Raw genomic sequence first — 16,329 nt, 5'->3', positions numbered from 1 at the left:
TATATATATATATATATATATATATATATTATAGTATATGTTTTATTTAAAGTGGTACATATATATTGAATGGTGCGTATATATGTGAATATATTTTCTAAAGAAGTATATATTTAACGTATAGATGTGTATATGTTTTATAAATTAGTATATAACTATATATATATATATTGTAGTATATATATATTGTAGTATATGTTTTATTTAAAGTAATACATATATATTGAATGGTGTGTATACATGTGTATATATCTTCTATAGACGTATATATTTAACGTATAGATGTGTATATGTTTTATAAATTAGTATATAACTATATATATATATATATATATATATATATATATATTGTAGTATATAACTATATATATATATATATATTGTAGTATATATATATATTGTAGTATATATATATATTGTAGTATATGTTTTATTTAAAGTAGTACGTATTGTCGTATATATTGAATGTTACGTATATATGTGTAATTGTGTATATATTTTTTAAATTCTAATGTAGTATATACTATATATATAGTGTATATATATTGTTTAATGTATTTAAAATGTATATAGGTGGGTATATATAGTGTAAATTGAAAAAAACTTTTTTTTTAATTTTTGACTGGTTTTGATCAAATTTTTAACCGGGTTTAGGTAGGTTAGATCGAATTGGGCTAAGTGGATCGGTTCAGGATTGTTTTTTAAAAAATTGCTGTTGGATTCAAACCCGGCCCACTTAACTAGGCCCGGATCCAGACCGGTCCACAAACCAGTAAAATTTCACGGGCCGATTCTGGATTGACCCGACCCGACCCACTTAACACCCTTATTTTGAGTTTACAAACTTCTATAGACGTCTTGACAAGTTACGCGTTCAAGCTTAATCTGTATGGAAAATTAAACATGTTTGCTAGATATTTTATAATAGAAAAACTATAATGAAAATTTAAAGAAAGCTCGAAAAAACTGAAAGATAAGTTATGCTTGAAAGTATCACAGTAGGACAAAATTGTATTAATTATTTTAAGCGGAACCCATAGACAGCTTTTTAAAGTTGACATTAATTTTCATTTAGATGTCTCAAGTAGGTCTTATCCATTTTAAACAATTGTTGTAGCCTCGCTGTGCCAATAGATTCAGACTCTACTTCTGATGTTTAAAATAAACAAGGTCATCTATCGGGATGACTTAGTTGGTTTGGAGGGTGGTTATCCACACGGATGATCCGGGTTCGATCTTCCTTCAATGCCTTCTGAGTCGATCCTATCGTATAGGGCTTGTCTAGTGCAGTTTACATCTCTCGTGTGATTTGCATGCTATTACAAAGTGGGAGTGCACAAAGTTATCACCCAAAGGGCATAGATTGTAACAGGAATTGTAGCGGATGCGAATTATCATGAAATTAAGTCCTGAAAAAAAAAGCCTATTCGATTATCTAATAACACTATGTAGTAACTTCTTTACTAAATTCCCAAACAAAAAATTTCGTTTACTTGCTCTGGAACATAAAAGGATATAGTTTTCGACTGGCCCAATTAGACAAGACTATGAGTTCAATTGTAATGGATTCATGGGTGAAAGTCTAATAAAATCTTTATTGTTAGTTCATATAATTATGTGAAACCCAATTGCCTATCTAACTAATTTTGGACTTCCAAAGTTTTGTAACAAATCAAGAAAACAGTAAACCATACGTGGGCTTAAAATTAGTCCCGTGAAGAATAATACCCTCTCTGTTTAAAAAAGAATGATCTATTTTTATTTTTTAGTCCGTTTAAAAAAGAACGATTCCTTTTTTTTTTTTGGCAATACTTTAATTTCAACTTTCCACATGTCATGTTTAGAATCACAAGATTAAAGGGCATTTTGATACATTTGACACAACTTTAATTTAATGCCACAAGATTTAAAAGTCTTCTTTATTTTCTTAAACTTTGTGCCAAGTTAAATAGGTCAATATTTTTGAAACGGAGGGAGTAGTTGTTTATGACAACTTTACATAACGACACAACATTAAAATAGACATTGTATTATATTTTTAGCATAAAAATTGATATATCAAAAGTAGCCCAAAAAAACTTTCCTATAAAAACATCCACAAACAAAATAAGTAACCCCCCCCTCCCCCCCGCAAATAAAAAATCCTTTTTTCTCTCAACTAATCCCTTAAAAACGCAGTGAAATAACTGGTAAATCATTTCTTTCTTATTTTCTGTTTACATTGGCAAAATTCTTTTTTTCTCTTTTCCCTTTTTGATTCAGATTTTCATATTACACAATACCATGTTAACATATCTATTAGAGTTATAAATTAAATATAATGCATGCATATTAAATTTATCCATGATATATTTTGTGTTATATATATATATCCCAAACAATCGGCTCATTTTCTCGAATTTACTTTTAGCATCTTCTATGTTTGAAACAAGAAGTTTTCTAATCAGATCATGAATTACAAATGTCTGAAATTTTTTTATTGCTATTTCACAATGCACTATATCGATATAATGAAAGTGAAGGACCCGCAACAATGAATAACCGACTCGCTTATCAAGCAGAGTTTTGCGAAATCTTTCTTTTCGCCAGAAAATGACTTGTAAACTTTATTAAAAAGCGGTATATAATAATTGATTTTTTTTTTTTGATCGAGTATGATAAAAAATTCAGTTTTTTTTAAATATAATTATTAAATATCGAGCTAAATAGTCTCTCCTTTCATGTTAGTCAAAATTGTTGATAAATTCGCACATCCTTAAGTTCTGCTAATAAGAGCTCGTGGCGGCAAAAGTGGGTACACAGCGATTTTGGCGCCAAAGTTACGGAGCTTTAGTTACAGTTAAAAAAAAAAAATGAATTTAAAAAATTAAAAAGAATTATGTCATGGCGCGTAAGAATAAACATAAAACTAAAAATGGTGTTAATGAAATATGTAAATATATGATTTTAAATTATGGGTATATAATATATATAATAATAGTTGAGTTCACCTTTTTTTACGACAATTCATGAGCTTACCATCATATAGTTATAAATATTTATATAGATTTTTAATACATATATAAGATTCAGATAAAAATTATTGAATACTGGTGAATACACAAACAATATTATGGATCCACCTTGGAGAATATATGTATTTCTTTGCTGTTCATTGTACACAGTAGTACTTTTGTTCATTCAAAATTAAAAATTTATCAATGTTTGGTTCACAAATTAAAAGGTTTTCCAACTTCAGTTTGAAAAAGGCTATTTGAAATTGGAAATCTTGTTTGAAAATATTGCAAATAAAAGAAATCTCACTCACTAATCTTTAGCTTTTCTTTTTCCAATAAAATTCATGTTTAAAGACAACAATAATCTTACACAAAACAAAATTTAATACCAAAAAGAAAAAGTGACTGCAGAAGTCAGTTACGGTTCTGGGTTCAATTTGGCTATTACTTCACTTGCAAAAACTGAAGTCATAATTTATAAGTTGAAGCTTGGTCATTAATATCTGTTTATTAAACTTTGACAAGTAAAATATACTGAAATATTTTTGTAAAAAAGAAACTTGGTTGATGCTATTTCAAGAAAATTACTAATGATGTTTACTCACCAAATTCATGTCTGATCTAAATATAATTTCAATCAAACATTATCCAACTCAAATGAGGGTAGGTTGCTAACTATATAGCTCCAACTCTTGCCATTCTATACATCGTGTTTCGAAAAAGTATTTTACTAAATACAACTAATAAAAATATCTCCAAGCAGAAGCGAACCCAGGATTTGAAGATAGGGGGTGCAGCATTATCTTTAATATAGTCATATCGATTATTAACTACACATTTTTTTTCTTTGGTCAAAAGGCCTTTATTTTTGGAGGATTCATTTTCATCGTGACCTCAAAAAGACAATCCGAATTCCAAGAGGAACCTTGCCACGTTAGTTGAAGCCTCTAAACGAGTATGGTGCTCACTTCTTATTTTTTCAGATTGCTTATTCAAAGCAACTTGAATTGATTGAGATTGATTTTCAAAATCTAGCATCTTACTGAAACATTTTCTATGGACGCTATCTACTTCACCAACATGTAATTGGAATCGCTTCAAACTATGATTCCGAGCCTTAAAGTCGATTGTTGTGAAAAAATCACCCGCATTGTCCTTTACATAATCATTTTTGAATAAATAGCAACACAAGCAAAACACAACATCTTTCTTCACACTATACTCCATCCACCTAGAATATGAACCCTCATACCATGTCGAATTAAATCGACACATTTTCATTCCAATTCTAGTTTGAGAAATTGAGAAAGAATTGGTTGACAATGCCCTTGTTGAATATAGTGTTTTCTCACTTGATCTCGTATTGTGAAGTCATATTTATGAATTGATTTTCTTTTCCGTGTATCGGATTTAAGTGAATTCACATCAAACTCTTCTATAAGGCGATGACAATTATCTTTAAAACTAGAACTTGATTGAGGAGAATAATATTTATCCATTTTAATTCACAAGAATCAATAACAAATTCCTACAAAATAAAAAATTCATCAAGAATATAAGTAAAAATAATTATTTATTTATTTTTAATCAAATCCCATGAACTTAAATAGAAGCAAGAAAAAAGAAATAAATGAATTTTATACACCAACTTTTAAGGAACAGGTAGATATTAAAAGCAATTAACATTACCAAAACTTGAATAAAAAAAAAAAAATGAAAGGAAGATATGTGTACCTATTAGCAATTTAGCATCAAATGAAAAATTGCTCTTTTCACTTTCTTTGGGTACTATTAATTTGTAGCCTACTGGAATTTGAGGGATTTGGAGAAATAAAGGAATTTGGAATTGGGGGAAATACGTGCTGAAAAATGGAATTTGGAGGAGAAATATGGGGCTTGGGATTGGGGAAAGTCAGATGAGGTGGTTGCCTGGTGAAGTAAAATGAAAAAAATCAAATGACTCCGTTAGGAATCGAACACGCGACGGGCCAAAAGGAAGTTAATATTTAAGTTTCAAACCAATGCACCCACACAAATTTTATTATAGAGAGTGCATAATTAAATATAGTAACACTTTAGTAGGATATATATATATATATATATATATATATATATATGTATATATACAATTTTTTTTAAAAGTTACCGGGTGCACGTGCACCCTCGAGGCACCACGTGGGTCCGCCTCTGTCTCCAAGATATCTCAACATTAAATGAATAAATATTTACTCGTACCTCATGTGTTACACCCAACTATATAAAAGGTATGCATAATGCATGCATGTCAATTAACCATGATTAAGAGCTAAAAGGATACATACAAATTACAAACACAAATCGTGCATCTATTAACTTCATATAAAGTTCAAGTATGGGTAAATTTTTATCCGATACCATAAAATCATACAAACATTTTTGTCCTCATCAACATTTATTCAGCGAAGTAAGATAAATTCAACACTTAAGACAAGTAATTGAGAATAGGAGATATAACGGCTTAGTTGACTGGCTACCTGAATTTTTCACCGAGGTTCGATTCCTTTATATAATCCCCCCACCCCCACCCCTCCCATTCTTATTATATTTTTTTAAAAAAGGAAAAAAAATAATTGAGAATAGTGCAGTTGTGATTAGTAGCTGAAGAGTAATAACTAAATCCTAACAATGAGGAGATTAATTCTCCCTCTCTGAACCGTTAGTCCGTTACTTGTGCTTTTCGTTAATTTTTTAACCATTTTCTTCTTTCTTTTACCGTGGAGCTATGAGAGCAATTACATGAATCTCTCATTTTTTGCAATAAATTTTCATTCGCACCCAATCTACGTAAAATTATATAAACTTATTATGATTAATTATTTTTTATAAATGAATGAGATAACATAATTAGTGCAAACACATGTCATGCACTTATTGCTAGCACAACCAATGTGTTCTTATGAGCGTTTAATATTATTGCCTATGTCAGTCACACCAAAGCTTGCGATAAGATGAATAAGACATAATTATATGTATGAGTTCCATACGTGAAAATAGAGCATATTATTCCCTTTAACTAGCCTTACACTAGTAATTCCGAATTAGATGAGAAATCAACCAAAAAGAAAATTATGTCGATCAATATTCTGCGAGTTAGACCAATATTTCACTGTCATTTCAAGTAGCATATATCACATAGTCAAAATTTAAAGTTAAAACTGATGGTTAGAAAAAATATTTCAGCCCCTATTTTTAACATATATGTCAAGAACTAATGTACTTTCATAACGTAAATATCTCCAAAAATTCAGTCCCCACATCCGTTTAGCAGAGACATATTCATTTAATATCTCAATATTAGACGAATAAATATTTATCTGTGTTTACATCCAACCTTATAAATTCACTACAGTTAAATAACTTAATAAAATTAGGATGCATGTTAATTAACCATGATAAATATCTAAAATGTTATGTTCAACCATATTATCATTTATTTATTAGCTTGATATAAACATCATATGTACAAAAAAAGATTTTACGTAAGCATCCCCCCTCCCCCGACCCCCCAACAGTTGCTTAGGAGGGTAATTTTTTTTAACACTTAAGGCAAGTAATTGATAGTAGTGCAGTTGTAATTAGCTGAAGAATAGTAACAAAATCCTAACATTAAGGAAAGTAAACTCTCTCTTCCTCAACAGTTACTTGTGCTTTTGGTCAACTTTTATCACTTTCTATATATAGAGAGACACAAATTATTATGATTAATTAATTTTGAAAATAAATAATTAATTAATAATAACTGAAAAAGATAATTACCTAATTAGTGCAAGGACATACAATGCACTTAATTATTGATGCCCACAGAACCGCTTGCTAACTAAACCAATTTGTGTATGCACGTTTAATACTATTGCATCTATCATATAGCAAAGATTGTGGTGAAATAGATAAGATTGTTTCACTCTTAATCAAACTGCAATAATGGAAATAGAACAAATAAGCACATTTCTCCTTTAATTGGCCTTACATAATTTAGAATTAATTGGAGCTTCAAAATATATAATCAACAACAACAAAAAGTCATGTCTATCATTCTTTGACTGTTAGGATATACTATTAACCAGGTAATTTGTGTTATAGTATTATATTTTCATCCCATGTAAAGACAATTTATTATATTAATAAAATCTTTATTTGAATAGATCATTGCATTAACATGTGTGTCCTTTACTTATATAGTAGATAATTTTGTGTATGAAATATTTTAACTCATGCACGGAAGATTAAAATTGCCGATTCTTATAAGTAATAAATTAATGTTCACATTCAAAGATGAGGTAGGACAAACATCTTGACGATTGTAGCACAAGATTAAATATAATTTGATCTTAATTATGAGAGTGGTAATATTCCAACTTCTTGTACTAGTACATTTCGTATGTATTGAACGGACCAATTAGAGATATTCGTTTGTGTTCTGAATAGTAATAAACGATTTCTCTAGCCCATTACATGTACTTATACTCTTAGTCTTGATATAATTATTATGATCTAAGTGATTTGATTTATCATTTTAATCTATTAAAGGTGAGATTCTTTTATGAATCAATATATTCCTAAAAGGTTGGATGATGACAAATTACTTAATGAAATATTAATTAGTTGATAGAACCATGTCTCGGACTTGAGATAGAAGACACCCCTTTATGGTTGCTTATAAGTTTTCACGTGAAAACCCTGTAGGTGGATTTTGTATCCGTCATGTGAAATAAGTTAAGCATTATAAATAAAAGATTAAATTAACCAGTGAGTTAATTTTTTCAAACAATTTAATTTAATTGATTGATGTCGGTAATTCTAACATGGGGAGTTAAATAAGATGTAATGGAGATTTCAAAATTAAACCGAGGAGTGCAATTACAGATTTTTAGTGGAATAATTTATAATTTATTATGATATGATAATTCTTCCATCACCAAATTAATATCATAACTGAAAGCCTCAATTAATAAATCTACGGTCTCTACTATGCCGATTAGCTAATCCAATTTGAAAAAAAAAAAAGGATTATAGAAGAGGTAATATTATTTACTGATCTTCTATAAAAGGAATAATTTTTAAAACCCAATTAAGGCATTATGTCATCTTCAAAGGGCTAAAAACATTTTTGGCATAAAGAGATAATTAAGGCCAAAACGTTTTGACATTAAATCTGTAATAAAGAGCCAAAATACGTTTACCTCTTCCCCTTCCTTTTTTTAGTTGAATTGAGAATAAAAGGAGGTTGGGTTTTTGAAAAAAAAAATGTTAATTCCAGAACACTAATTCCTTCTTTGAATCAAATAATCACTTGCCCACTGTAACACCCCAATTTTTTGAACCGGAATGCTACACGGTGCTTATGACCTCGAAGGACCACAAGCTAACCCATGACTGATATCTGTACCTGTACACTGCAATATATAACGTAATAATGCGGAAAACATGAATATGTAGGCCATAAGGTTCAACTGAATAGAGAATTTGTCAAAACATAATATCCATATGGGTGAAAGATACCCAAAATAACTGAAAACTGAATCAAATCTGAACTAAATTTGACTAAATCTAAAAGCCTCTAAGTACTGTCTGACTAAGGAGTTGAAAGAACATGTCTCCAACTAACTCCGTCTAGCAAAACTGAACTGAAATAACAATTGAAATAAAATAATATCGTCCTCGGATGGATGAGGACTCACTGTAACTCTGCGACTGGAATGCTACTGCTGATCTGGAACTCATGTCTCTGAACCTATAGTGTAACATGAAAAGAAAGCATCATAGCGCAAATGCGTCAGTACAACTGGAGTACTGAGTATACGAGTGAGGTAGTCTAAATGCAAAGGGTTTACATGTATGAACAATGCTAACTGACTGACAGATATGAGCTTAAGATTACAAACATATATACATAGTAACTGAGATCGTGATTACGTGATATCTAGATCTGTCTACTAATGCATGATTTACTGATAACTGACATGACTGAAATTGTAGTTCTGATAACATGGGTGACTATGGTTGACAGTCCTGAATCTAATAGAACTATCTGAGTTTCGTACTATAACAGAATTTGACTGTATCTAACAGTTCTGGTATACTGATATCTGAAGAACTGTCTAAGTTATTTTACTGCGACTGATACTGAAATTGTGGGAGGTACTTATTTAACCGACATGCCCCAATAATGCATATAGCTAAGTTGGGGTCCAGTCTCTGCCCCGACTGGAGGGGTGTTAATACCACGCCACTGGTAAGGACAACTGTGAGTGACCCTTATCTGGCAGGTACTCAAATGAGAATGGTGGGAATCTTAAGCTGATAGGTTAAGCCACCTCATAAACCTTAATCTGACAGGTTAAGATGTCTCAATCTACGCTGGTTACGTAGTTATGGAACTCAAGGATGACTACTAAGAATCACACCCTAAATTGGTAGGTGAGTTCCCATCTTTGGGTTCACTCGGTGCTAACTTATACTCCCATATGAAGAGACTGGACATGATTTAACTGGCTGTACATGGACTGATTAACTGACTTCCGTTGACTGACGGAATAGTACTACCATCTGAGAGTTAACTAAGATCATGAGATTTCTGAGGCTTCCTGAGTCACATGACTGACTGAGTTCTATAGATCATAGCTTGACTGAGATTATCATGACAACATGACATAGCTCTAGGCACACAACTATATTTTTTAGGTACAAATACCCTCAGGACTCGATGGAAGAAAACTGACACACATGACTGACTTGAATACATGATCAACATCAACAATCCATAATATCATAACTTGGGAAATTTTATGAAGTACATGGTTATCATACATCTTGTACATAAGTAGGACTTGCAAGTAAGCATAGCATAATCTCATAAGACTAGTTCATGAACAATCTAACAATATTTACAAGATACAATGTCAACATGAAAGTCATTAGAACATAGGGACATATCATGAATACTTCACTTAGTCACAATTTAGCTATATTGAATGATTTCTAGTTTCTGAGGCATTTTATCAAGCATCTTGCATGCACTCTTTGAGGCATAGGTGTATTTCATAAATTTACATCACATTAAACCACCTAAATTCATAGGTTCCAACTACATGATCAAAACCTTCTTGAAAATTCATCAAATTACTACTCTATAGCACAAACAACCACCACCAATATGAATACAATCATATCACCATAAAATATTCATGATTTAGTATTTAAAGATTGATTCTTGAACTCCACGGACAAAAGAGATCCGTGGATAAACACTGCACATACCTTAGATTAAGAATCTATGAAATTTATGATTGAGTTTGCTTGGAATTTGAAACCCCCAATTGAACCCTAGACTTGTTCTTGGTTGTTCTTGAGAGAAAATCAACAAAAGCACTATATTTTGGTGTTTTGGAGCTCAAATCCCGTGTTAACAAGCTTATATATGGGAGGAGAATGACTAAAAAGCCCTTAAAAATATAGAGGTGGAGTGCTGAAAAACTTGGGCAACACCGAAGTTAGTAGGTGTCGCCTGGCAAGTCCGCCGGACTAGCCAGGGCTCGCTTGGCTTAGAGCAGTGCTCTATCCTGGGCGGCACGGGCTTATCGCCCCAAGCTACTATTTTGGAAACCCAAACATGCCCTTACGCTATCCGAAAAATTTTGAAACCTACCCGGGATATACTACCACCTTGCCCCATCGCAACACAAATTGAAAATCCAAAAACGAAGGTCGGGAAGGTCTTCAAATAAATCTCCAAAGTTTGGAGGTCTAAAATGAGACTAAGTATTGAACACTTATAAAAATTTTCTAAGTCTTGAGGCTTGTAAATTCGAATGAGATGAACTTCGAACTTAGGATTTTACGGGGTATTGCAATATCTCCCCCTTGGGAACATTCGTCCTCGAATAAGAATCAAATGAGAGGGGATAAAAGACTAGCTAAACATGAATTGAACATGAATGACTAAAATCTGATCTTATGACTGACATGATAAATATACTGAACTCATGCATATCTGATGCATGGATAGCTGATACATGAATGCATGACCGTGTGTTCTAATAAACTGAGTTTCTCAAGATGAGAATGCATAGTTGATGCATGATCTTATAACTGAAATGATACATGAATGCATGATTGAGTATGCAATGGTAATGAATACCAAGTTTATACTGGGAGCATGAACATGAAACTGAATGAGCTTAAGGAGATCTATTAACTTGAGCTTGATCTGAATTGGCGGAGATGAGGTGAGGATACTTAGTACGCATACCTGTTTCTGCTTCCCAAGTAGCTCCCTCAACGGACTTATTTTACCAAAGAAATTTGACTAGAGGGACTTTTTTGTTCCTCAACCGACGAGTCTGATAGTCTAAGATTTTGACTGGGATCGTTTTATAAGAGAGGCTGTTTTGAATGTCAATGCTCTGAATAGGGACTAGAATTGCTGGGTCACCTATGTACTTCTTGAGCAAAGAGACATGGAAGACTGGATGAACTGGGGCTAGATCTGAAGGCAATTCGAGCTCATAAGCCACCTTGCCAAAGCGACTGAGAATCCTGAAGGGACCGATATAGCGGGGACTGAGTTTCCCTTTCTTGCCGAACCTCTTCACTCCCTTCATGGGAGAGATCTTAAGATAGACATAATCATTGACCTCGAACTCGAGATCCTTTCTATGAACATCTGTATAAGACTTCTGTCAGCTCTTTGCAGCTCGAAGTCTCTCTCTGATGAACTGAACTTTCTCTAAGGCGTCGAATACCAAGTCAGGACCTATGATTGAGTCCTTACTAACTTCGAACCAACTGATTGGAAATCTATATCTCCTACCATAGAGAGCTTCGAATGGAGCCATCTGAATACTAGAATGATAGCTATTATTGTATGCAAACTCAATCAAGGGCAACTGGTCATCCCAACTTCCCTTGAAATCAACTACACACGCACTTAATATATCTTCAAGAGTTTGAATGGTCCTTTCTTCTTGACCATCTGTCTGAGGGTGAAACACTGTACTAATATGAACTTAGGTGCCAAGACCCTTTTGGAATGCTTTCCTGAAGTGAGAGGTGAACTGGGTACCTCTATCTGAGATGATAGCTAATAGGACACCATGTAATCTAACCAACCTGATATAGAGTTTGGCATAATCCTTGGCTGAATAAGAAGTACGAACTGGAAGAAAATGAGCTAACTTGGTCATTCTATCTACAATAACCCAAACTGAATTATGCTGATGACGAGTGCGAGGCAAACCCATCACGAAGTCCATGTTCACTTCGTCCCACTTCCAAGTAGGAATAGTGAACTCCTGCATGGAACCACTAGGCTTTTGAGGCTCTATCTTAGCTTGCTGACATGTAGAGCACTTAGTCACAAACTCTGCAATATCTCTCTTCATCCCACTCCACTAATAGATCTCCCGTAAGTCATGGTAAATCTTAGTGGCCCCTGGATGAATAGAGTATCGTGCACCATGCGCTTCTGCAAGAATTTGCTTCCTCAAGACATCTACACCTGGAACACATAAATGACCCTGACAACGAAGAACACCATCTCCCCCTTGGGAGAAAACCTCTACTTTCTGATTCTGAACTGGCTCTTTCAGCTCGACAAGGCTAGGATCCCTGTTTTGATTTTTTTACCTATGAAACTAGAGATGACTCTAAACTACTCTGAACACATACACCACCCTCCAAAGAGTCGACTAAGCGAACGCCTAGTCTAGCAAGCTGATGGATTTCCTGGGCTATCTTCTTCTTGCTATCCTCAATGTGAAAAACACTGCCCATAGAGAGTCTACCGAGAGTGTCAACTATAACGTTGGCCTTGCCAGAATGGTAAAGGACACTCATGTCATAATCCTTCAAAAGCTCTAACCACCTTCTCTGACGAAGATTTATATCTTTTTGAGAAAACACCTACTGGAGACTTTTATGATCTATGAATACATCTACATGAACTCCGTATAGATAATGCCTCCAAATATTTAAGGCAAATACTATGGCTGCTAACTCAAGATCATGAGTAGGATAATTCTTCTCATGGGGCTTTAACTGTCTGGAGGCATAGGCTATGACCTTACCATGCTGCATGAGGACATAACCTAAACCCACTCTCGATGCATCACAATATACTATGAAATTATCTGAACCATCTGGAAGAGCTAGAACTGGAGCTGAGGTGAGTCGAGTCTTCAACTCTTGAAAACCCTTCTCGCAAGAATTTAACCATTGAAACTTGACCTTTTTTTGAGTCAATCTGGATATGGGAGATGCAATAGAAAAAAATCCCTCGACAAACATCTGTAATATCCAGCCAAACTCAAGAAACTCCTGATATCTGATGGAGAGACAGGGCAAGGCCAGTTTCTTATCGCTTCAGTTTTCTAAGGATCTACTCTAATGCCATCACCGAAAATAATATGGCCAAGGAATGCTATTGATCTTAGCCAAAATTTGCATTTACTAAACTTGGAAAATAATTGATGAACTCTGAGAGTCTGAAGAATAATTCTGAGAAGGTTTGAATGATCACGCTCTGTGCAAGAATAGACCAGAATATCATCTATGAAGACTACGCTGAACATGTCCAAGTACTGCTTAAACACCCGGTTCATCAAGTCTATGAAAGTGGATGGGGCATTGGTAAGACCAAAGGACATGACTAAAAATTTGAAGTGACTATACCGAGTATGGAAAGCTGTCTTTGGGATGTCACACTCTTTAACTCTGAGCTGATGATAGCCTGATTTGAGGTCTATCTTGGAGAAATAATTGGTACCCTAAAGTTGGTCAAACAGGTCATCTATTCTGGGAAGAGAATACCTGTTCTTGACCGTAACTTTGTTGAGCTGATGGTAATCAATACACATCCTGAGAGAACCATCTTTCTTGCGCATGAATAAGACAGATGCTCCACATGGGGATACACTAGGCCTGATCAATCCCTTATCTAAGAGATCCTTCAATTGATCTTTCAGTTGCTTGAGTTCTGCTGGTGCCATTCTGTATGACGAAATAGAAATAGGCTGAGTATATAGGAGAAGGTCTATGCCGAAGTCTATCTCCTTTTTGGGAGAAATGTTTGGAAGATCTTTGGGAAAGATGTCTGAATATTCATTAACCACTGGGACTGATTCATAACTGGGAGATTCGGAACTAGAATCCTTAATATACACGAGATGGCACACATACCCTTTAGAAATTATTTTCCTTGCCCGAAGGTAGGAAATAAGGTAACCCCTGAAAGATGAAGTACTACCCTTCCACTCCAGGACAGGTACATTCGGGAACTGAAACTGAACTATCCTATTTTTGCAGTCGACTGTGGCATTGCACGAATGAAGCTAATCCATGTTGAGAATAACACAAAATCAGTCATCTCTAACTTGACTAAATTTACTGATGTGGATTTCTAAAATATCATAATCGAGCAGTTCCTGTATACCCACCAAGCTATGATGGTTTTACCACTGGGGTAGAGACTGAAAAGGGCTCTGCTAAAATTTCAAGACTGATTCCAAAATTGCCTGCTATGTAAGGAGTAACAAAAGATAAGGATGCACCTGGGTCCAGCAAAGCATAAACATGAACATGGAAAATCTGTGATTTACCAGTAACGACATCAAGAGAATTTTCCTGATCCTATCGGGTCTGAAGAGCAGAGAGTCTATTTGGGCGTTGCCCACTAGTAGCACTAGAAGTGACACCTTGCTGGTTCGGGTGATCGGATAGGGCTGTGGAATGATTCTGCTAACTCTATAGACCTGTCTGCAGACACTTTTTAATTGTGTGGCCTAGCTTACCACAACTGAAATAGACATCACTACTGGCTCTGCAAATACCCTTATGGTTCTTACCATAAGTCTGACATAGAAGATTAGTTCGGGCACTGCTAACACTGCCCTGAGACTTAGAGCCTGGTGCTCTGTCTTTGTTGCCGTCTCTGAATTCTGGCGCTGGGGCACTGGCGGAGGAAGGGGCTGGAACACTGGCTGAAGAATGACCTGGAGCTGATGACTTAGGACGAAATTGCGAACGGTTTCCTCCTTCTAATTTGGGTTGAGTAAAATTGAAACTGCCTGACCTTGCTCTCTTGTTCTGCCTCTCTCTAGACCTAATCTTCTACTCCTCTATTTACTGAGCATGGGTCATGATCCTGGCTAAAGTCATATCACTATTTAGCATCGCAGACCTACACTCATTTACCACGCTATCATTCACCCCTGACACGAACTTGCTCATCTTAGCCCAGTTGTCTATAACCACATGAGGGGTATATCTGGCTAGTTTAGTAAATCTAAGAGAATACTCCCTAACCGTCTTATTTCCCTGCCTGAGGTTGATGAACTCAAGAACCTTGGCCTCCATTATCTCTTGGGGAAAAAATCTATCTAAGAAAGTCGTGACAAACTCCTCCCACTCTATAGGACCTGTATTCTTTAACCTCTCAGACTTCCACTGTTTGTACCAAGTATGAGCGACATCCTGTAACTGGTATGCGGCTAACTCGACACTCTGAACAAAAGTAACTCCCATGATGTCTATGACCTTCTGGACTTGGTCAATGAACTCCTGAGGATCTTTATCAGACTTAGATCGGAAGAAAGATGGAGGGTTCATTTGGGTAAAGTCCCAAATCCTAGCTGCTACAGAATTAGCAACTGGATTGGTCGAAATAACAGGTGGCCGTTCATTTTGGGCAGCCATAGACTGAGCAAGTATGGTGAATGTGGCCCTAAACTCTGCATGAGAAATATATTCGCCCAAAGGATCTTCGGGCTAAGGAGATGGATGGTTTCTTCTCTTTGAAGGCATGTTCTGAAATAAGAGAAGAATGAATTAGACTGAGAGTTTAACTTTAGATTATGCTTACTAGCACGACATGAATACTGAAAGAAGGGAAACTATTTCTAAAACATCTCATAGCCTCCTGTACATAAATGATACGCGCGACACACCTATGTAAAAGACTCTACTAGATGCGGCTTTCAGACTTCCTAGGCTCTATTGAACCTTAGGCTCTAATACCAAGTTTGTAACATCCTGATTTTTTGAACGAAAATGCTACATGGTGCTTATGACCCCGAAGGACCACAACTTAACCCATGACAGATATTTGTACTTGTACACTATAATATATAACGTAATAATGCGAAAAATATGAACATGTAGGCCATAAGGTTCAACTGAACAGAGAATCTGTCAAAACATAATATCCATATGGGTGAAAGATACCCAAAACAACTGAAAACTAAATCAAATCTGAACTAAAGCTGAAAGCCTCTAAGTACTATCTAGCTAACGAGTTGAA

This window comes from Capsicum annuum, chromosome 1, assembly GCF_002878395.1.
Source record: "Capsicum annuum cultivar UCD-10X-F1 chromosome 1, UCD10Xv1.1, whole genome shotgun sequence".
Lineage (NCBI taxonomy): Eukaryota > Viridiplantae > Streptophyta > Magnoliopsida > Solanales > Solanaceae > Capsicum > Capsicum annuum.
Note: the sequence above shows the minus strand (reverse complement) of the source record.